The following is a 23,921-nucleotide window of genomic DNA, read 5'->3' as shown; positions in this document are numbered from 1 at the left end:
AAGAGGGGCGAGGTCAATAGTGCTTGTTTTTTTTGTCATTCACTTGTCAGGGAAAGATGTTGGGCCATAATTATGTGTTTGAGACTGTGAGGACCATTCTGTGAAGTTAATCATTCTGTATTTGGGGACTTTGGGGTGGGACCATCATTCTGAGCTGCGGTGGTTGCTAAGGCCATCATACTCTGTGTTGGTGATTATACTGTGCTAGGGGCTATGGGGGATCCTACTGTGGGATCATCATTCTGTGTTTGGTGACTGTTGGGGCATCCTTCTGTGTTTGGGAGGCTGTGGGGGTCATCACTCTGTATTTGATGGACTGTGGGGGTTATCATTCTGTGTTAGGGGCCTGTGGGGGGTCATCACTCTGTATTTGATGGACTGTGGGGGTTATCATTCTGTGTTAGGGGCCTGTGGGGGGTCATCACTCTGTGTTGTTGGGCTGTGGGAGATAACACTGTGGGGGGGTCATCATTCTGTGGAGGTCATACTGTGTGTGAGACCATCATACTGACTTTTGATGGTTGTTGGGGGTCATCATACTGTGGGTTATCTTTCTGTGTTTGAGCTCTGTGGGGGGCATCATTCTGTGTTTGCCGGGACTGTGGTGGCATCTTTCTGTGTTTGGGAGGCTGTGGGGGTCATCACTGTGTTTGAGGGACTATGGGGGCTATCATTCTGTGTTGGGGGCCTGTGAGGGAGTCATCATCCTGTGTTGTTGGGCTGTGAGAGATAACACTGTGGGAGGTAATCATTCTGTGGAGGTTATACCGTGTGGGGGACTATCATACTAACTTGGGGTGGTTGTTGTGGGGTCATTGTACTGTGGGTTATCTTTCTATTTTTGAGCTTTATGGGGGCTTTACTCTGTGTTTGGGGGACTATGGCGTCATCATTCTATGTTGGGGACTGTGGAGGGATCATAATTTTCTGTTTTGGGGGTGGAAGATAATACTGTAGGGGGTCATCATTGTATATTTCAGGGACTATGGGTGGCATCATTCAGTTTTTGGGGTCTGTGGGGGTCATATTGTGTGTGGTAACAATGGAAGCCATCATAGTCAGTTAAAGTGGTTGTTGTTGTCATCATACTGTGTGTGGGTGGTCAGACCATGTTGGGTGCTGTGGGAGATCATATCATGGGGGTCATTATTCTGTATTTGGGGACTGTTGGGGTTATCATTCTATGTTGAGGACTGTGGGGGGGTCATCATTCTTTGTTTTGGGGCTGTGGGAGATAATACTATGAGGGTCATCATTCTGTGAAAGTCATACTGTATGGGGGACCATGAGGGCTATCATACTGACTTGTGGTGGTTGTTGGGATCATCATACGGTAGGATATCTTTCTGTGTTTCAGGTCTGGGGGGGAGGCATTATTGTATGTTAGGGGGATTGTAGGCATTATCATTCTGTGTTTGGGGCTGTGGAAGATAATACTGTAGGGGTCATCATTCTGTGCTTGGAACTGTTGGGATCTTAATTTATAGGTCATCATCATGTTTTGGGGGACTGTGATGGTTATTATTTTGTGTGTGAGTCAGTGGGGATAATATTGTGGGGGGCATCATTCGGTGTTTGGGTGCTGTGGGGGATCATACTATGTTGGGAACTGCTGGTGGGTCTATCATCTTGTGTTGGGGGCTGTTGGGTATCATACTGTATGAGGGACCGTAGGGACCATCATTTTGTGTATACGGGGTTATGGGGGGAAATACTGTTTGGGGGCTGTGATGGCTATCATAATGTTTTGGGGGTTATAGTGGATCGTACTGTGATGGTCGATGTTCTGAATATGGTGAGCTGTAGGTCCATCATACTGTTTTTGCGAGAGCTACTGATCATAGTACAAGGCCTGAATAATAAGTTATAAACTATAAAAATTTGTAAATTATATACAGTATATATACTTTTTATATACAGTATATGTTACTGTTAATATTGACCACAATTAATTCAAAGTATTGGTTCCTCCCTTCACAACAGTCACAGTCCCCCATGTGGCCCCTTGGGAAAAATTAATTGCCCACCCCTGCTATAAGAGTCCTGCAACATCGGAGATGCACACGTGCAATGAATGTGATCGGGAAGTAACAATACACTGTGACGATCCTGGCCAGCTTCATTGCAGCACTTACAAGCTCTTTAAATAGAGCTTGTAAGCACTGCATATTCAACCAAATGTTTTTTTCTCATATAAGAGTTCACATCTACAGATGAAACACAAAACCTATTGTGTTACTATAAAAAACTAATAGTATACTATATAAATACCACATTTGAATATACAAATACGCAATAACATTCTGCGTTCGGAAACCAGAGGGATATTTGGAAGTCATTTTACCGAGCTAGTACTATACAGAACAAACAAAATCTGTAAAGTGAGCTTCCGCAGCTCTTTATACGGACGGACAGGACTTGCTTCTTCTCTAACTTCCCAGATGGAAGTGTTTCTTGCCTTGTTTCAAAGCGAAGCACAGCCCTCATTATAGGAATACTTGATCCCGGGCAGTTTCCTCTGCACGTCCATCTCTATACGAGATGATGGACGGCTGCTTTCACTACTCACAGTGAGGATACAGTATATATACAACAGATTCCAACCCATGGAATATATATAACTTGGTACAGTCAATGCCAAGCTGCACAATAACCTAAGAAAGAGTACTAGCTGCCACCACAAATCACGTATGCATGCCAATTGGACACCCGTTACAGATACTGTATGGCTTTGGGGATGTGGTTTACAGAGCAAGAGGAACAGAGCTATTAAATGTTATATATTTAATCCAAAAAATAGGCAGTGTTTATAAAAATATACAAAATATGTTACAGAGAGAGCAAAACAATACAGTATATACAATTATATAAAATAAAAAAGGATAAACAAAAGAAAACTACTAAACCTGCGTCAGAGAAATTACTCATAAAACATGGAGGAGACCTACAGAGCAGTGTATCTGCCTGGCATTGAACAAGATGGCAATTAAAACTTCTGTATGTATTAGAAAACAGTAACTCCCATATATCTTCCCTCTGTTGACTCATACTGGTCATGGGATGTGGCTTCAGTCTCTAGAAAATTATGAGATCCCAAACTTTCAGGGTATTGTTGCTCCTGGAGGTCCCAGGCAGAATTATATAAATATTTTGGTCTTGTTTCTTATCACAATTTTACCTTTCTGTAGAGGTTAAACATGGCATGGATAGCATCATCCATTTAATCTATATTAATATGGGGCTGATGCTCTGATTACACAGTTATATAAAAATATGCATGTTTTTCCCCTCAGGATCTCGAAGCTGAAAATGTACCTCCCTTAAATATCATATTTGATCAATGCAAACCCCAATATTTATCACTGACCACCGACCCCAAACAGTATGGTTGGTTTTTTTGAAACTCAACAGAGCTGTCTTCAGAAGTGACACATTTGACGCTTTTCCAAGCCCTGGATATACAGACCCCAGACCTTGTGCCTGTTTCCTGGCAGATAATCAATGCAATTACCTGTCCACACCAGAGGGTCCTAACTGAACTGGGGCCAGATGTAGTGCTAGCTTTCTTTCTTCATCAGTTATAATTAGTTTCTTCTTTCCCCAGTTATAATTAATTTCATATGCTCAATATGAGGGTGGCTATGTCCCATATCCAGGGACCAAATAGATGTCTTTGTGAATTTTATAATTTTTTTATGACAATATCCATCAAAATGTTGCACGAAACAAGTACTTTTCTGCGACAACAAGCACATTTGTACCAAAAAAAGGTCCCTATGGGAGCATCTATGGGGAACATCTAGGTGCCTATGGGAGCTTCTAAAGTTACAAGATGACTATTGGAGCTTTTACATTTATAGGGTGCCTAAAGATAGAGTTTATCTATGGTAGCATGTAAGGTTACAGTGCCTATGGGATCTTCTAATGTTAAGGGTGCCTTTGGAATCACCTAAGGATAAAGTGTGCCTATGGGAGCACCTAAGATTACAGAGTGCTTATGGGAGCACCTAAAGTTACAGGGTGTCTATGGGAGCATCTATTATTAAAGTATACCAATAGGAGCCTGTAAGGTGAAAAGATGCCTATGAAATCATCTAAAGTTACAGGGTACCTATGGGAGCAACTAATGTTACAGAGTGCATAATTAGAGCATCTAAGGTTACAGGGTGACTATGGAAGCATCTAAGGTTACAGAGTGCATCTAAAATAAAAGAATGCCTATGTCAGCAGCCAAGGTTACAGGGTGCCTATGGAAGTATCTAAGATTAAAAGATGCCTATGGGAGCATCCAAGGTTACAGGGTGCCTGTGAGTGTTCCTAAAGTTACAGAGTGCCTATGAGAGCAAGTAATGTTACATAGTGCCTACAGGGAGCATCTAAGATTATAGGGGTCATATAAGGATTATTTTAGGTTACAGAGTGCCTCTGGGATCAACTAATGTTACATGGTGCCTAATGGGAGCATCTAAGGTTACATGGTGCCTAATGGGAGCATCTAAGGTTACAAAGTGCCTATGTGAGCATCTAAGGTTACAAGGTGCCTTTGGGAGCATCTAAGGTTACATGGTGCCTATGGGAGCATCTAAGGTTACATGGTGCCTAATGGGAGCATCTAAGGTTACAAAGTGCCTATGTGAGCATCTAAGGTACAAGGTGCCTTTGGGAGCATCTAAGGTTACAAGGTGCCTCTGGAAGCATCTAAGATAAAAGGATGCCTATGAGAACATCCAAGGTTACAGTGTGCCTATGAGAGTATATGAGATTACACAGTGCCTATGAGAGCAACTAATGTTACATAGTGCCTACAGGGAGCATCTAAGATTACAGGGTTCATATAAGGATTATTTAAGGTTACAGAGTGCCTCTGGGATTAACTAATGTTACATGGTGCCTAATGGGAGCATCTAAGGTTACAAAGTGCCTATGGGAGCATCTAAGGTTACAAGGTGCCTTTGGGAGCATCTAAGGTTACAAGGTGCTTATGGGGGCATCTAAAATGAAAGGATGCCTATAGGAACATCCAAGGTTACTGTGTGCCTATGAGAGTATATGGGATTACACAGTGCCTATGAGAGCAACTAATGTTACATAGTGCCTACAGGGAGCATCAAACATTATAGGTTCCTATAGGGGTTATCTAAGGTTGCAGGGTGTCTACGGAGAGTATCTAAAGTTACAGAGTGACTATAGGGAATATCTAAGGTTGCATATCCGTACGGGGTATAAATACAGACATCAACACACCATACACTATACAGTACCGCACAATAATATATATTGTATTATAAACCTGCATATAAAACATTCCAATTCATTAATGCACGATGCCAAACTCCATCCCCCTGCACGCATAGTCTTTCCTCACCTCATCGCTTCAATTCCCAAAATCACCCGCCAGATTTAGAAGGAAGTTAATAAAAATCCATGACAATGGTTAGAACAGTCGGCAAGATGTCCCCCACTATTACACGGGACCCCCACAGAGACGCAGCTGTGTGAGCCGCTGTATGGAAGGAAATCTAGATGATGTCCCCGTTACCTTTGATCCCTGTTTTTTACTTGTCTCACTTTTTCTCTCTCCCTTCCTCCCTCTATCCCACTACCCTGGAAGCCGTCCTCTGACATCCTGCCCCCCCTGCTCCGAATACTGCAGACTCAGGAGGGTGGTGGGTGCAATGTCACTTCCTCTGACCCTTCTCATGCTTTTTCCCAGACCACGAAAACAATGGCAGATTTCTGTTGTCTTCAAAAGCTGGAGTTATAATAAACTGAGATTTCATCAATGTGCAGAACCCAAGTGAGCAAAGTACAAAATGCTGATTTACATTCAAATTTTTCGGTATCTGGATTAATAGATCACTAAGGTAATAAGTAGCCCAGGAGCCGGGTCACTGTAATAAGAGGATACAGGGGTAATAAGAGGATCAGGAGCCGGGTTACTGTAATAAGAGGTTACAGGGGTAATAAGAGGATCAGGAGACGGGTTACTGTAATAAGAGGTTACAGGGGTAATAAGAGGATCAGGAGACGGGTTACTGTAATAAGAGGATACAGGGGTAATAAGAGGATCAGGAGCCGGGTTACTGTAATAAGAGGTTACAGGGGTAATAAGAGGATCAGGAGACGGGTTACTGTAATAAGAGGATACAGGGGTAATAAGAGGATCAGGAGCCGGGTTACTGTAATAAGAGGTTACAGGGGTAATAAGAGGATCAGGAGCCGGGTTACTGTAATAAGAGGATACAGGGGTAATAAGAGGATCAGGAGCCGGGTCACTGTAATAAGAGGATACAGGGGCAATAAGAGGATCAGGAGCCGGGTCACTGTAATAAGAGGATACAGGGGCAATAAGAGGATCAGGAGCCGAGTTACTGTAATAAGAGGTTACAGGGGTAATAAGAGGATCAGGAGCCGGGTTACTGTAATAACAGGTTACAGGGGCAATAAGAGGATCAGGAGCCGGGTTACTGTAATAAGAGGTTACAGGGTAATAAGAGGATCAGGAGCTGGGTTACTGCAATAAGAGGTTACAGGGGCAATAAGAGGATCAGGAGCCGGGTTACTGTAATAAGAGGTTACAGGGTAATAAGAGGATCAGGAGCTGGGTTACTGCAATAAGAGGTTACAGGGGCAATAAGAGGATCAGGAGCCGGGTTACTGTAATAAGAGGTTACAGGGGTAATAAGAGGATCAGGAGCCGGGTTACTGTAATAAGAGGTTACAGGGTAATAAGAGGATCAGGAGCCGGGTCACTGTAATAAGAGGATACAGGGGTAATAAGAGGATCAGGAGCCGGGTTACTGTAATAAGAGGATACAGGGGTAATAAGAGGAACAGGAGCCGGGTCACTGTAATAAGAGGATACAGGGGCAATAAGAGGATCAGGAGCCGGGTCACTGTAATAAGAGGATACAGGGGCAATAAGAGGATCAGGAGCCGAGTTACTGTAATAAGAGGTTACAGGGGTAATAAGAGGATCAGGAGCCGGGTTACTGTAATAACAGGTTACAGGGGCAATAAGAGGATCAGGAGCCGGGTTACTGTAATAAGAGGTTACAGGGTAATAAGAGGATCAGGAGCTGGGTTACTGCAATAAGAGGTTACAGGGGCAATAAGAGGATCAGGAGCCGGGTTACTGTAATAAGAGGTTACAGGGTAATAAGAGGATCAGGAGCTGGGTTACTGCAATAAGAGGTTACAGGGGCAATAAGAGGATCAGGAGCCGGGTTACTGTAATAAGAGGTTACAGGGGTAATAAGAGGATCAGGAGCCGGGTTACTGTAATAAGAGGTTACAGGGTAATAAGAGGATCAGGAGCTGGGTTACTGCAATAAGAGGTTACAGGGGCAATAAGAGGATCAGGAGCCGGGTTACTGTAATAAGAGGATACAGGGGTAATAAGAGGATCAGGAGCCGGGTTACTGTAATAAGAGGTTACAGGGTAATAAGAGGATCAGGAGCCGGGTTACTGTAATAAGAGGTTACAGGGTAATAAGAGGATCAGGAGCCGGGTTACTGTAATAAGAGGTTACAGGGGTAATAAGAGGATCAGGAGCCGGGTTACTGTAATAAGGGGTTACAGGGGTAATAAGAGGATCAGGAGCTGGGTTACTGTAATAAGAGGTTACAGGGTAATAAGAGGATCAGGAGCCGGGTTACTGTAATAAGAGCATACAGGGTAATAAGAGGATCAGGAGCCGGGTCACTGTAATAAGAGGTTACAGGGTAATAAGAGGATCAGGAGCCGGGTCACTGTAATAAGAGGTTACAGGGTAATAAGAGGATCAGGAGCCGGGTTACTGTAATAAGAGCATACAGGGTAATAAGAGGATCAGGAGCCGGGTTACTGTAATAAGAGGATACAGGGGTAATAAGAGGATCAGGAGCCGGGTTACTGTAATAAGAGGATACAGGGGTAATAAGAGGATCAGGAGCCGGGTTACTGTAATAAGAGGTTACAGGGTAATAAGAGGATCAGGAGCCGGGTTACTGTAATAAGAGGATACAGGGGTAATAAGAGGATCAGGAGCCGGGTTACTGTAATAAGAGCATACAGGGTAATAAGAGGATCAGGAGCCGGGTTACTGTAATAAGAGGATACAGGGGTAATAAGAGGATCAGGAGCCGGGTTACTGTAATAAGAGGATACAGGGGTAATAAGAGGATCAGGAGCCGGGTCACTGTAATAAGAGGTTACAGGGGTAATAAGAGGATCAGGAGCCGGGTTACTGTAATAAGAGGATACAGGGGTAATAAGAGGATCAGGAGCCGGGTCACTGTAATAAGAGGATACAGGGGTAATAAGAGGATCAGGAGCCGGGTCACTGTAATAAGAGGTTACAGGGGTAATAAGAGGATCAGGAGCCGGGTTACTGTAATAAGAGGATACAGGGGTAATAAGAGGATCAGGAGCCGGGTCACTGTAATAAGAGGATACAGGGGCAATAAGAGGATCAGGAGCCGGGTCACTGTAATAAGAGGATACAGGGGCAATAAGAGGATCAGGAGCCGAGTTACTGTAATAAGAGGTTACAGGGGTAATAAGAGGATCAGGAGCCGGGTTACTGTAATAAGAGGTTACAGGAGTAATAAGAGGATCAGGAGCCGGGTTACTGTAATAAGAGGTTACAGGGTAATAAGAGGATCAGGAGCTGGGTTACTGCAATAAGAGGTTACAGGGGCAATAAGAGGATCAGGAGCCGGGTCACTGTAATAAGAGGATACAGGGGTAATAAGAGGATCAGGAGCCGGGTTACTGTAATAAGAGGTTACAGGGTAATAAGAGGATCAGGAGCCGGGTTACTGTAATAAGAGGTTACAGGGTAATAAGAGGATCAGGAGCCGGGTTACTGTAATAAGAGGTTACAGGGTAATAAGAGGATCAGGAGCTGGGTTACTGCAATAAGAAGTTACAGGGGCAATAAGAGGATCAGGAGCCGGGTCACTGTAATAAGAGGATACAGGGGTAATAAGAGGATCAGGAGCCGGGTTACTGTAATAAGAGGTTACAGGGTAATAAGAGGATCAGGAGCCGGGTTACTGTAATAAGAGGTTACAGGGTAATAAGAGGATCAGGAGCCGGGTTACTGTAATAAGAGGTTACAGGGGTAATAAGAGGATCAGGAGCCGGGTTACTGTAATAAGGGGTTACAGGGGTAATAAGAGGATCAGGAGCTGGGTTACTGTAATAAGAGGTTACAGGGTAATAAGAGGATCAGGAGCCGGGTTACTGTAATAAGAGCATACAGGGTAATAAGAGGATCAGGAGCCGGGTCACTGTAATAAGAGGTTACAGGGTAATAAGAGGATCAGGAGCCGGGTCACTGTAATAAGAGGTTACAGGGTAATAAGAGGATCAGGAGCCGGGTTACTGTAATAAGAGCATACAGGGTAATAAGAGGATCAGGAGCCGGGTTACTGTAATAAGAGGATACAGGGGTAATAAGAGGATCAGGAGCCGGGTTACTGTAATAAGAGGATACAGGGGTAATAAGAGGATCAGGAGCCGGGTTACTGTAATAAGAGGTTACAGGGTAATAAGAGGATCAGGAGCCGGGTTACTGTAATAAGAGGATACAGGGGTAATAAGAGGATCAGGAGCCGGGTTACTGTAATAAGAGCATACAGGGTAATAAGAGGATCAGGAGCCGGGTTACTGTAATAAGAGGATACAGGGGTAATAAGAGGATCAGGAGCCGGGTTACTGTAATAAGAGGATACAGGGGTAATAAGAGGATCAGGAGCCGGGTTACTGTAATAAGAGGTTACAGGGTAATAAGAGGATCAGGAGCCGGGTTACTGTAATAAGAGGATCAGGAGCCGGGTTACTGTAATAAGAGGTTACAGGGGTAATAAGAGGATCAGGAGCCGGGTTACTGTAATAAGAGGATACAGGGGTAATAAGAGGATCAGGAGCCAGGTTACTGTAATAAGAGCATACAGGGTAATAAGAGGATCAGGAGCCGGGTTACTGTAATAAGAGGATACAGGGTAATAAGAGGATCAGGAGCCGGGTTACTGTAATAAGAGGTTACAGGGGTAATAAGAGGATCAGGGGCCGGGTTACTGTAATAAGAGGATACAGGGGTAATAAGAGGATCAGGAGCCGGGTTACTGTAATAAGGGGTTACAGGGGTAATAAGAGGATCAGGAGCCGGGTTACTGTAATAAGAGGTTACAGGGTAATAAGAGGATCAGGAGTCGGGTTACTGTAATAAGAGCATACAGGGTAATAAGAGGATCAGGAGCCGGGTCACTGTAATAAGAGGTTACAGGGTAATAAGAGGATCAGGAGCCGGGTCACTGTAATAAGAGGTTACAGGGTAATAAGAGGATCAGGAGCCGGGTTACTGTAATAAGAGCATACAGGGTAATAAGAGGATCAGGAGCCGGGTTACTGTAATAAGAGGATACAGGGGTAATAAGAGGATCAGGAGCCGGGTTACTGTAATAACAGGATACAGGGGTAATAAGAGGATCAGGAGCAGGGTTACTGTAATAAGAGGATACAGGGGTAATAAGAGGATCAGGAGCCGAGTTACTGTAATAAGAGGTTAAAGGGTAATAAGAGGATCAGGAGCCGGGTTACTGTAATAAGAGGATACAGGGGTAATAAGAGGATCAGGAGCCGGGTTACTGTAATAAGAGGATACAGGGGTAATAAGAGGATCAGGAGCCGAGTTACTGTAATAAGAGGTTAAAGGGTAATAAGAGGATCAGGAGCCGAGTTACTGTAATAAGAGGTTACAGGGGTAATAAGGGGATCAGGAGCCGGGTTACTGTAATAAGAGGTTACAGGGGTAATAAGAGGATCAGGAGCTGGGTTACTGTAATAAGAGGTTACAGGGGTAATAAGAGGATCAGAAGCCGGGTTACTGTAATAAGAGGTTACAGGGGTAATAAGAGGATTAGGAGCCGGGTTACTGTAATAAGGGGTTACAGGGGTAATAAGAGGATCAGGAGCCGGGTTACTGTAATAAGAGGATCAGGAGCCGGGTTACTGTAATAAGAGGTTACAGGGTAATAAGAGGATCAGGAGCCGGGTTACTGTAATAAGAGGTTACAGGGTAATAAGAGGATCAGGAGCCGGGTTACTGTAATAAGAGGTTACAGGGGTAATAAGAGGATCAGGAGCCGGGTTACTGTAATAAGGGGTTACAGGGGTAATAAGAGGATCAGGAGCTGGGTTACTGTAATAAGAGGTTACAGGGTAATAAGAGGATCAGGAGCCGGGTTACTGTAATAAGAGCATACAGGGTAATAAGAGGATCAGGAGCCGGGTTACTGTAATAAGAGGTTACAGGGTAATAAGAGGATCAGGAGCCGGGTTACTGTAATAAGAGCATACAGGGTAATAAGAGGATCAGGAGCCGGGTTACTGTAATAAGAGGATACAGGGGTAATAAGAGGATCAGGAGCCGGGTTACTGTAATAAGAGGATACAGGGGTAATAAGAGGATCAGGAGCCGGGTTACTGTAATAAGAGGTTACAGGGTAATAAGAGGATCAGGAGCCGGGTTACTGTAATAAGAGGATACAGGGGTAATAAGAGGATCAGGAGCCGGGTTACTGTAATAAGAGCATACAGGGTAATAAGAGGATCAGGAGCCGGGTTACTGTAATAAGAGGATACAGGGGTAATAAGAGGATCAGGAGCCGGGTTACTGTAATAAGAGGATACAGGGGTAATAAGAGGATCAGGAGCCGGGTTACTGTAATAAGAGGTTACAGGGTAATAAGAGGATCAGGAGCCGGGTTACTGTAATAAGAGCATACAGGGTAATAAGAGGATCAGGAGCCGGGTTACTGTAATAAGAGGTTACAGGGGTAATAAGAGGATCAGGAGCCGGGTTACTGTAATAAGAGGTTACATGGGTAATAAGAGGATCAGGAGCCGGGTTACTGTAATAAGAGGTTACAGGGGTAATAAGAGGATCAGGAGCCGGGTTACTGTAATAAGAGGATACAGGGGTAATAAGAGGATCAGGAGCCAGGTTACTGTAATAAGAGCATACAGGGTAATAAGAGGATCAGGAGCCGGGTTACTGTAATAAGAGGATACAGGGTAATAAGAGGATCAGGAGCCGGGTTACTGTAATAAGAGGTTACAGGGGTAATAAGAGGATCAGGGGCCGGGTTACTGTAATAAGAGGATACAGGGTAATAAGAGGATCAGGAGCCGGGTTACTGTAATAAGAGGTTACAGGGTAATAAGAGGATCAGGAGCCGGGTTACTGTAATAAGAGGTTACAGGGGTAATAAGAGGATCAGGAGCCGGGTTACTGTAATAAGGGGTTACAGGGGTAATAAGAGGATCAGGAGCCGGGTTACTGTAATAAGAGGTTACAGGGTAATAAGAGGATCAGGAGTCGGGTTACTGTAATAAGAGGTTACAGGGTAATAAGAGGATCAGGAGCCGGGTCACTGTAATAAGAGGTTACAGGGTAATAAGAGGATCAGGAGCCGGGTCACTGTAATAAGAGGTTACAGGGTAATAAGAGGATCAGGAGCCGGGTCACTGTAATAAGAGGTTACAGGGTAATAAGAGGATCAGGAGCCGGGTTACTGTAATAAGAGCATACAGGGTAATAAGAGGATCAGGAGCCGGGTTACTGTAATAAGAGGATACAGGGGTAATAAGAGGATCAGGAGCCGTGTTACTGTAATAAGAGGATACAGGGGTAATAAGAGGATCAGGAGCCGGGTTACTGTAATAAGAGCATACAGGGTAATAAGAGGATCAGGAGCCGGGTTACTGTAATAAGAGCATACAGGGTAATAAGAGGATCAGGAGCCGGGTTACTGTAATAAGAGGTTACAGGGGTAATAAGAGGATCAGGAGCCGGGTTACTGTAATAAGAGGTTACAGGGGTAATAAGAGGATCAGGAGCCGGGTTACTGTAATAAGAGGATACAGGGGTAATAAGAGGATCAGGAGCCGGGTTACTGTAATAAGAGCATACAGGGTAATAAGAGGATCAGGAGCTGGGTTACTGTAATAAGAGGATACAGGGTAATAAGAGGATCAGGAGCCGGGTTACTGTAATAAGAGGTTACAGGGGTAATAAGAGGATCAGGGGCCGGGTTACTGTAATAAGAGGATACAGGGTAATAAGAGGATCAGGAGCCGGGTTACTGTAATAAGAGGTTACAGGGGTAATAAGAGGATCAGGAGCCGGGTTACTGTAATAAGAGGATACAGGGGTAATAAGAGGATCAGGAGCCGGGTCACTGTAATAAGAGGATACAGGGGTAATAAGAGGATCAGGAGCCGGGTTACTGTAATAAGAGGATACAGGGGTAATAAGAGGATCAGGGGCCGGGTTACTGTAATAAGAGGATACAGGGGTAATAAGAGGATCAGGAGCCGGGTTACTGTAATAAGAGGATACAGGGGTAATAAGAGGATCAGGAGTCGGGTTACTGTAATAAGAGGTTACAGGGGTAATAAGAGGATCAGGAGCCGGGTTACTGTAATAAGAGGTTACAGGGGTAATAAGAGGATCAGGAGCCGGGTTACTGTAATAAGAGGTTACAGGGGTAATAAGAGGATCAGGAGCCGGGTTACTGTAATAAGAGGTTACAGGGGGAATAAGAGGGTCAGGAGCCGGGTTACTGTAATAAGAGGTTACAGGGGTAATAAGAGGATCAGGAGCCGGGTTACTGTAATAAGAGGTTACAGGGGTAATGAGAGGATCAGGAGCCGGGTTACTGTAATAAGAGGATACAGGGTAATGAGAGGATCAGGAGCCGGGTTACTGTAATAAGAGGTTACAGGGGTAGTAAGAGGATCAGGAGCCGGGTTACTGTAATAAGAGGATACAGGGTAATGAGAGGATCAGGAGCCGGGTTACTGTAATAAGAGGTTACAGGGGTAATAAGAGGATCAGGAGCCGGGTTACTGTAATAAGAGGTTACAGGGGTAATAAGAGGATCAGGAGCCGGGTTACTGTAATAAGAGGTTACAGGGGTAATGAGAGGATCAGGAGCCGGGTTACTGTAATAAGAGGTTACAGGGGTAATAAGAGGATCAGGAGCCGGGTTACTGTAATAAGAGGTTACAGGGGTAATAAGAGGATCAGGAGCCGGGTTACTGTAATAAGAGGTTACAGGGGTAATAAGAGGATCAGGAGCCGGGTTACTGTAATAAGAGGTTACAGGGGTAATAAGAGGATCAGGAGCCGGGTTACTGTAATAAGAGGTTACAGGGGTAATAAGAGGATCAGGAGTCGGGTTACTGTAATAGGAGGTTACAGGGGTAATAAGAGGATCAGGAGCCGGGTTACTGTAATAAGAGGTTACAGGGGTAATAAGAGGATCAGGAGCCGGGTTACTGTAATAAGAGGTTACAGGGGTAATAAGAGGATCAGGAGCCGGGTTACTGTAATAAGAGGTTACAGGGGTAATAAGAGGGTCAGGAGCCGGGTTACTGTATTAAGAGATTACAAGGGTAATAATAGGATCAGGAGCCGGGTTACTGTAATAAGAGGTTACAGGGGTAATAAGAGGATCAGGAACCGGGTTACTGTAATAAGAGGTTACAGAGGTAATAACAAGATCAGGAGTCGGGTTACTGTAATAAGAGGTTACAGGGGTAATAATAGGATCAGGAGCCGGGTTACTGTAATAAGAGGTTACAGGGGTAATAAGAGGATCAGAAGCCGGGTTACTGTAATAAGAGGTTACAGAGGTAATAACAAGATCAGGAGTCGGGTTACTGTAATAAGAGGTTACAGGGGTAATAAGAGGATCAGGAGCCGGGTTACTGTAATAAGAGGTTACAGAGGTAATAACAAGATCAGGAGTCGGGTTACTGTAATAAGAGGTTACAGGGGTAATAAGAGGATCAGGAGTCGGGTTACTGTAATAAGAGGTTACAGGGGTAATAAGAGGATCAGGAGCCGGGTTACTGTAATAAGAGGTTACAGAGGTAATAACAAGATCAGGAGTCGGGTTACTGTAATAAGAGGTTACAGGGGTAATAAGAGGATCAGGAGCCGGGTTACTGTAATAAGAGGTTACAGAGGTAATAACAAGATCAGGAGCCGGGTTACTGTAATAAGAGGTTACAGAGGTAATAAGGGGATCAGGAGCCGGGTTACTGTAATAAGAGGTTACAGGGCTAATAAGAGGATCAGGAGCCGGGTTACTGTAATAAGAGGTTACAGGGGTAATAAGAGGATCAGGAGCCGGGTTACTGTAATAAGAGGTTACAGGGCTAATAAGAGGATCAGGAGCCGGGTTACTGTAATAAGAGGTTACAGAGGTAATAACAAGATCAGGAGCCGGGTTACTGTAATAAGAGGTTACAGGGGTAATAAGAGGATCAGGAGCCGGGTTACTGTAATAAGAGGTTACAGGGGTAATAAGAGGATCAGGAGTCGGGATACTGTAATAAGAGCTAAAATGTATTGCGGTGCAGTGACCAGCCAGGTCCCTGCACTACAATACATGCTGCCGACCAATCAGAGGCTGGCAGCTGACGTCAGCGTGCCAGTCATAGGCGGCACATAGCAATGACGTCATGCGCCGCCCATTGCAGGCACACAGTCAGCTGTTGGCTTCTGTGCCGACTAAAGAAGAGGATGCCATGCGTCATGGGAGTGGGGGAAGGTGAGATGAAAGTTTTTTTTATTTTGTCTCATTTTAAATATGCTAGAAAACAGCGGCAGAATGGGGAACGGGGAACATTATTACAGGCTGGGCCCAGAAAGGGGGACATTATACCAGGAAGGGGCCCAGGATGTGTGAGATTATTACTAGAGATAAGTGAATACCGTAATATTCGTAATCGCTATACTCATAACGAGTACTTTGTAATATTCATTACGAATAGCGAGTACAATGCAAGTCAAGGGGAAATGGGAAATGCAAGTCATTTTCTACTGGACCCAACAAAGAGGTCTGGGGGTCTGAGGAAAAGGCTGAGATGGATGGAAAGTGATGACACTAAATGGGGAGAGGCTGGAGAATGTGCCTGCATGCATGTCTGACTCATATGGTTTCTGGGAATGAGGATGTCACAGTATTACACCACTTATTCGCTCTCTCTCTGTGTCTCTCTCCAAGCGCTTTACAATCACTGATCACCGGCGCGGATGTCACACTGCTCCTGCAGCCTCCCATTATTCTTCCCTACCCGCTCATTGGGCTCATACATATTCACTGCACCCGCTCATACGGCTCATACATATTCACTGCACCCGCTCATTAGGCTCATATATATTCACTGCAACCGCTCATTGAGCTCATACATATTCACTGCACCCGCTCATACGGCTCATACATATTCACTGCACCCGCTCATACGGCTCATACATATTTACTACACCGCTCATTAGGCTTATACATATTCACTGCACCCGCTCATTAGGCTCATACATTTTCACTGCACCCGCTCATTAGGCTCATACATAGTCACTGCACCCGCTCATTAGGCTCATACATATTCACTACACCCGCTCATTAGGCTCATACATATTCACTGCACCCGCTTATTAGGCTGATACATATTCACTGCACCCGCTCATTAGGCTCATACATAGTCACTGCACCCGCTCATTAGGCTCATACATATTCACTACACCCGCTCATTAGGCTCATACATATTCACTGCACCCGCTTATTCGGCTGATACATATTCACTGCACCCGCTCATTAGGCTCATACATATTCACTGCACCCACTCATACGGCTCATACATATTTACTGCAACGCTCATTAGGCTCATACATATTCACTGCACCCGCTCATTAGGCTCATACATTTTCACTGCACCCGCTCATTAGGCTCATACATAGTCACTGCACCCGCTCATTAGGCTCATACATATTCACTGCACCCGCTCATTAGGCTCATACATATTCACTGCACCCAATCATTAGGCTCATACATTTTCACTGCACCCGCTCATTAGGCTCATACATATTCACTGCACCCGCTTATTAGGCTGATACATATTCACTGCACCCGCGCATTAGGCTCATACATATTCACTGCACCCGCTCATTAGGCTCATACATATTCACTGCACCTGCTCATTAGGTTCATACATATTCACTGCACCTGCTCATTAGGCTCATACATATTCACTACTTCTCCTGTCTGTGATTGGTTGCCATCAGACGCGCCCCCATGCTGAGTGGGCAAGTCTATATCGTAAAGTAAAATAAATAATTTCAAAAAAACAAACAAACAAAAAAAACGACGTGCGGTCCCTCCTAATTTTGTTACTGAGCCAAGATAAAGCCTCACAGCTAAGGGCTGATATTCTCAGGCTGGGGAGACACACGTTATTGGGAGCCCCCCATCCTAAAATATCAGCCAGCAGCCACCCGGAATTGCCGCATCTATTAGATGTGATAGTCCAGGGACTTTACCCAGCTCATCCCGATTGCCTGATGCGGTGGCAATCAGGGTAATGAGAGGTTAATAACAACGCACAGCTGTCATCAAGTCTAGAATTAGTGATAGTCTCGTATGAGACCCCCCCCATCACTAATCCTATAAGTAAAAAGAAATACACATACACCGAGAAAAATCTTTTATTTGGAAATAAGCCCTAGCACATCTTTAGGAGCCAAAAATAATATGTAGGATTATGGTGAATATTCATTTCTATTAACACAAATGCCGCCGCAGAGGGGAGGGTGGGGGAAGGGAGTGAATATTCATTTTACATTAATAGGCCACCCAGTAACGCCCATATAAAATATAAGATATCCCCAAAAATAAACCCTAGCGTATCTTTTGGAGTGAAAAATAATATAAGACCCTGTCTTATTTTTGGGGAAACACGCTATTGACTAACCATTTCCACTTCTGAGCGAGAGGCCTGGAAGCATCTGAGCTATTCTTTGGGAATTGACCTCCGCCATACCCTGTGGTGCTAGGTCTGGGTATGCAGTCAGTGTGTGCGATCCTCAGCGTCTGCTGACGGTCGCGTCACGTACATTTCTGTCTTGCTTTCGCTTGGCTGCAAGTGTAATAAATTAGTTAGAGGAGAATACGTAAAGCGTTATCCAGTGGAAAAGTCCAAAACTTCGGGGCATACGATACACAAGATCTCTATGGTTATTAACACAGGGAGGGAGAGAGGAGTTTTTTAGAGAATTTTTATTTATTTGTTATAGGGAAAACATAAGAGGTCACATTTCAGCGTCGCTCGTGTCACCGGATAACGTCACACAGCAGCTGTTCCCACAACACTTCTGATCTTGGCAGCGTCATGAGAAGTCCGATCCTGATCCTGTGTCCCCTGTCTGCGCCACTTACCGAGAGGGAAGGGGGCTGAAATGGGGAGCGCACAGTGCTGGCAGGCGACGGGAGTACAGAAAGAAACCACTCAAAAATCATAATGGGGATGAGGGAAACACCAGCAATGTGATATTCTGTTAGGAGATGGACTAACATCAGCCCATGACAGCATACATATAAAACAGGAGAAGTAGATGAGCACAGAACTGAAATCAAGAAATGTGGATGAGCAGGAAACTGGAATCAGGGAAAGGAGAAGAGCACAGAACTACAACCAGGACAGGCAGAAGAGCACAGAAGTGCAATCAGGACAGGTAGAAGAGCAGAAAACTGCAATCAGGACAGGTCAAAGAGCACAGAAGGGCAATCAGGACAGGTAGAAGAGAACAGAAGGGCAATCAGGACAGGTAGAAGAGCAGAAAACTGCAATCAGGACAGGTCAAAGAGCACAGAAGGGCAATCAGGACAGGTAGAAGAGAACAGAAGGGCAATCAGGACAGGTAGAAGAGCACAGAAGTGCAATCAGGACAGGTAGAAGAGCAGAAAACTGCAATCAGGTCAGGTAAAAGAGCACAGAAGGGCAATCAGGACAGGTAGAAGAGCAGAAAACTGCAATCAGGACAGGTCAAAGAGCACAGGAGGGCAATCAGGACAGGTAGAAGAGAACAGAAGGGCAATCAGGACAGGTAGAAGAGCACAGGAGGGCAATCAGGACAGGTAGAAGAGCACAGAAGGGCAATCAGGACAGGTAGAAGAGCACAGAAGGGCAATCAGGACAGGTAGAAGAGCAAAGAAGGGCAATCAGGACAGGTAAAAGAGCACAGAAGGGCAATCAGGTCAGGTAAAAGAGCACAGAAGGGCAATCAGGATAGGTAAAAAAGCACAGAACTGCAATTGGAACAGGTAACCAAGCACTAAACTACAATCAGGACAGGTAGCCAATTACAAAACTACAATCAGGACAGGTAGGCGAGTACTAAACTACAATCAAGACAGGTAGGCAAGTAGTAGACTATAATCAGGACAATGACAGGAGCACAGAAGTGCAATCAGGACAGGTAAGTGAGCACTAACCTACAATCACCACAAGTAGCCGATTGCTAAACTACAATCAGGACATGTAGATGAGCACAGAATTATAATCAGTACAGGTAGAACAGGACAGAACTACAATCAGGACAGATAGAGGAGAATAGCACTACAACCAGGACAGGTAGCTGAGCACAGGACTACAACCAGGACAGGTAGCTGAGCACAGGACTACAACCAGGACAGGTAGATGAGCACAGGACTACAATCAGGACAGGTAGATGAGCACAGGACTACAATCAGGACAGGTAGATGAGCACAGGACTACAACCAGGACAGGTAGCTGAGCACAGGACTACAATCAGGACAGGTAGATGAGCACAGGACTACAATCAGGACAGGTAGATGAGCACAGGACTACAACCAGGACAGGTAGATGAGCACAGGACTACAATCAGGACAGGTAGATGAGCACAGGACTACAATCAGGACAGGTAGATGAGCACAGGACTACAATCAGGACAGGTAGATGAGCACAGAACTACAATCAGGACAGGTAGATGAGCACAGAACTACAATTAGGACAGGTAGATGAGCACAGAACTACAATCAGGACAGGTAGATGAGCACAGAACTACAATAAGGACAGGTAGATGAGCACAGAACTACAATAAGGACAGGTAGATGAGCATAGAACTATCAAGAAGTTGAGGTAACTGAGTAGAGCTATAAAAGAGGACAGAATGGAGCTCAGCTTTTGATTTTAGAGCTATAATGCCAGACAGGTAGGTGAGCATTATATTTCAAAACAGGACAGGCAGATGAGTGAAACCCTTGATAAATAGAGCAATATATAACTAGAACGCAGGGCAGATATATATTAAAAAAAACTAACTAAAAAAGCAGGATAAGCAGCCAAGAGCAGAACTACCAAACAGGATAAGCAGATGAGCATAGATATATAACCTTGCCCCTTTTGGCATAACCCCAAATCTCCCCCCCCCCCCCCCCGCATGTTGGTCAGATGTATTGGCCATTGTAGCATTCTAAATTCTATAAAAACATATGAGTTCCCCACTCCCCCGTTCATGTTGTAGTGATGACCCGCATCCTGTACTATTGCTCTCATCCTGGGCCATGTACTGGTAACTTTGTCCCCATTCTGGTATATATGTCCCTACCATGGCCCCATCCTGGTATATATGTCCACATTATGGCCCCATTGTGGTATATATCCTCATCATGGCCCCATTCTGGTGTATAATCCCCATCATGGCTATATCCTGGTATATATGACTCCATGCTGGTATATATGTCCCAATCATGGTCCCATCCTGGTATATGGTCCACATCCTGGCCCCACACTGCGATATGTCCTGGTAAATATGTTCCCATCATGACCCCATCCTGGTATATATGTCCACATCATAGCCTGATAGTGATATATGTCTCCATCCTGGTATATGTCCCCTTCATGGCTCCATTCTGGCATAAAACCTCATCCTGGCCGCATCCTTGCACATATGGTCTCCCATCATGCTGCACACAGTACAAAAAAAAATATTATACTCACCTATCCTCCGCTCCCCCTGTGTCCTCCTCCAATGCTGTCATGCCAGCAGCAGACCTCTGTGTTTAAGTGGCACAGCGCATGACATCACTGTCATGTGCGCCCACTCACACCACCATCAGCTGCCAGGATATTCATTGCTCCACATGCCTGGGATTAAGGGCATGGGGAGCAGTGAATATCCATATTCTTTAATAGCAGCACATGTGATCGCCCAGCTGCTGCAGGAGGCCGGCTGCTGTGCATTCATGTGTGCTGCTATTAAAGAACATGAATATTCACTGCTCCCCAAGTTCAAAATCTAGTGTAATAGGGAAAATAGGGATGCACAGCCCAAAATCAACACATTTGAGTGCAGCCTATGTGTAAACTGAGAATGAAAGCAAAAAGAAGAAGAAGGCACACATATATGAAGGCGCACATCAGAATCGTCTAATCTTGAATATAATAAATTTTATTGGGTCAAAAAAGGGGGGGACAGACAAGGACATCATAAAAACCTTTAAAATACACATATAACATCTGACCACACTGATGCTCCCATAGAAATAAATGACATTCCATATGATAACACAGTCAGCAATATATAGCATGCAAAGAATACCCTCTTAATCAACAATAAGGACAAATAACCAATATGACACTTAATGCCTGAGTGGTATATATAGTGTAGATGGAGTCCTCAAATAGATAGTCACACAATTATATCATGACTAAAAACTGCGCCCATGTCAATGATGTATAAACCCGGCCCCTACAATGCTGCCTAAGCAACGTATTCAAAGCAATGTAGATAAATATAGCAAAATATGGTTGCATAAAAACATATAGCTAGAAATGAAGTGTGTGGAACAGCAAGTCCCAGCCAGGACGTTCCACTGCAATCATATAAACAGAGGTCGCCAGTCACACTGGTTGTTTTTAGTGATCTATGGCCAGGGTGCCAGGGATGCCTAGGCAGGCAAGATTATACACACAAACAGGGCAAGGAGGCACTGCGCCCATACACAGTGCATATGAGTCAAATGTAAAGGAGAAATAACCTGAACATGTAAGTCAATCATGCATGCAGCATGGGCGCAAAAAAGCGCAATTACCAGCCGGGCCCGGCGCAGTTAAAGAGGTTCTGCATGAATCATACAAGGAGCAGGAGTGGGGTCAGGGAAATGGCTGACTGTGTTATCATATGGAATGTCATTTATTTCTATGGGAGCATCAGTGTGGTCAGATGTTATATGTGTATTTTAAAGGTTTTTATGATGTCCTTGTCTGTCCCCCCCTTTTTTGACCCAATAAAATTTATTATATTCAAGATTAGACGATTCTGATGTGCGCCTTCATATATGTGTGCCTTCTTCTTCTTTTTGCTTGCAAGTTCAAAATCTGGCTTCACTGCAAAGAGGTGGGCGGGATTATGGGAGCAGTGAATATTCATATCCTTAATCGGCTGCCGGCACATTGCAGTCAAGGGACCCGATGGATCTCTCTGCTGCATTGCATTTCAGCTGGCTGAGCGCCCTTGGAAGCGCATACAGCTGAAACAGGTGCGGGGGTCGGCGGTCCCCCTGTACCCTTGGGCCTGGTAAATTTCCCTGTTGGTGTAAAGAAGTTGCCGAGTCAATATCACCAATAGTGATTCAGTAGCTTAGGATACGCAGGTAGTAGACAATATATACACTCTCTACAGCGTACACAGTACACATTGCTACATGTACAGTACATGCACACTCAGCTCTGCTGTATATACAAACACAGCTCTGCTACATACAAACACACAGCTCTATCTCTCACAACTCTGCTGCACTCACACAGCTCTTCTACATAAACACTACATACATAGCTCTGCTTCATACGCACATCTCTGCTACATAAACACACACACACACAGTTCTGCTACATCAATACACACAGCTCTTCTACATACACACTACATACACACTACATACATAGCTCTGCTTCATACTCACATCTCTGCTACATCAACACACACACAGTTCTGCTACATCAACACACACAGCTCTACATACACACTACATACATAGCTCTGCTTCATATGCACATCTCTGCTACATGAACACACACACACAGTTCTGCTACATCAATACACACAGCTCTTCTACATACACACTACATACATAGCTCTGCTTCATACGCACATCTCTGCTACATAAACACACACACACAGTTCTGCTACATCAATACACACAGCTCTTCTACATACACACTAAATACATAGCTCTGCTTCATACGCAAATCTCTGCTACATCAACACACACAGTTCTGCTACATCAACACACACAGCTCTTCTACATACACACTACATACATAGCTCTGCTTCATATGCACATCTCTGCTACATAAACACACACACACAGTTCTGCTACATCAATACACACAGCTCTTCTACATACACACTTCATACACACTACATACATAGCTCTGCTTCATACTCACATCTCTGCTACATCAACGCACACACACAGTTCTGCTACATCAACGCACACTCACAGTTCTGCTACATCAACACACACAGCTCTTCTACATACACACTACATACATAGCTTTGCTTCATATGCACATCTTTGCTACATGAACACACACAGTTCTGCTACATCAACACACACAGCTCTGGACACTGTGTACACTGACACATTTTTAAGGTCCTTCTAGACGTGACTGATCACATGACCTGAAAGCTAGATGGAACCTACAGCATCTGTGCAACTTTAATGATGTGCACATCCTAGTAGTTTTCTCTCCAACCCTACAGCAATCAGACTGATCAGCGTTGGACTGGAAAAGAGAGAACTGTGCAGCTGCACATTTCTCTCAGTGAATAGGAAGGACGCGATGTCAGCCTTCTCTTTGATCGGAAGCTGACTATAGGATACACACTTTTTAGCAAGTTTTTTTTCCTTGCTGAAAATTGCGTCATGTAGTCCAAACAACTAAAAAAATAAACAAAAAATAATCATTCTTTCAGCCTTATTGATGGAAAAATAAAAAAAAATGAAAATGGCAATTTTTAAAACAAATTTTTAACTATTAAAATAACTTTGATTTTGGT

General features: G+C 44.4%; 1 protein-coding gene across 3 annotated transcripts in view; it reads right to left on the bottom strand.

The window, feature by feature from the left end:
• The window catches only part of RGL3 (ral guanine nucleotide dissociation stimulator like 3), a 96,563-nt gene extending 90,973 nt beyond the window's left edge, over window positions 1–5,590 (bottom strand). For 2 of the 3 annotated variants that reach the window (XM_075346569.1, XM_075346572.1), the window contains exon 1: window positions 5,366–5,586. The gene's annotated coding sequence lies outside the window, so the exon portion shown is untranslated. Of the gene's footprint in view, window positions 1–5,365 lie in introns of all 3 variants that reach the window. The other variant, XM_075346570.1, reaches the window with a different exon arrangement.
• Between the last annotated feature and the right edge of the window lie 18,331 nt (window positions 5,591–23,921).

Source organism: Anomaloglossus baeobatrachus, chromosome 4, assembly GCF_048569485.1.
Source record: "Anomaloglossus baeobatrachus isolate aAnoBae1 chromosome 4, aAnoBae1.hap1, whole genome shotgun sequence".
Lineage (NCBI taxonomy): Eukaryota > Metazoa > Chordata > Amphibia > Anura > Aromobatidae > Anomaloglossus > Anomaloglossus baeobatrachus.
Note: the sequence above shows the minus strand (reverse complement) of the source record. Positions and strands in the feature narration are given on the sequence as shown.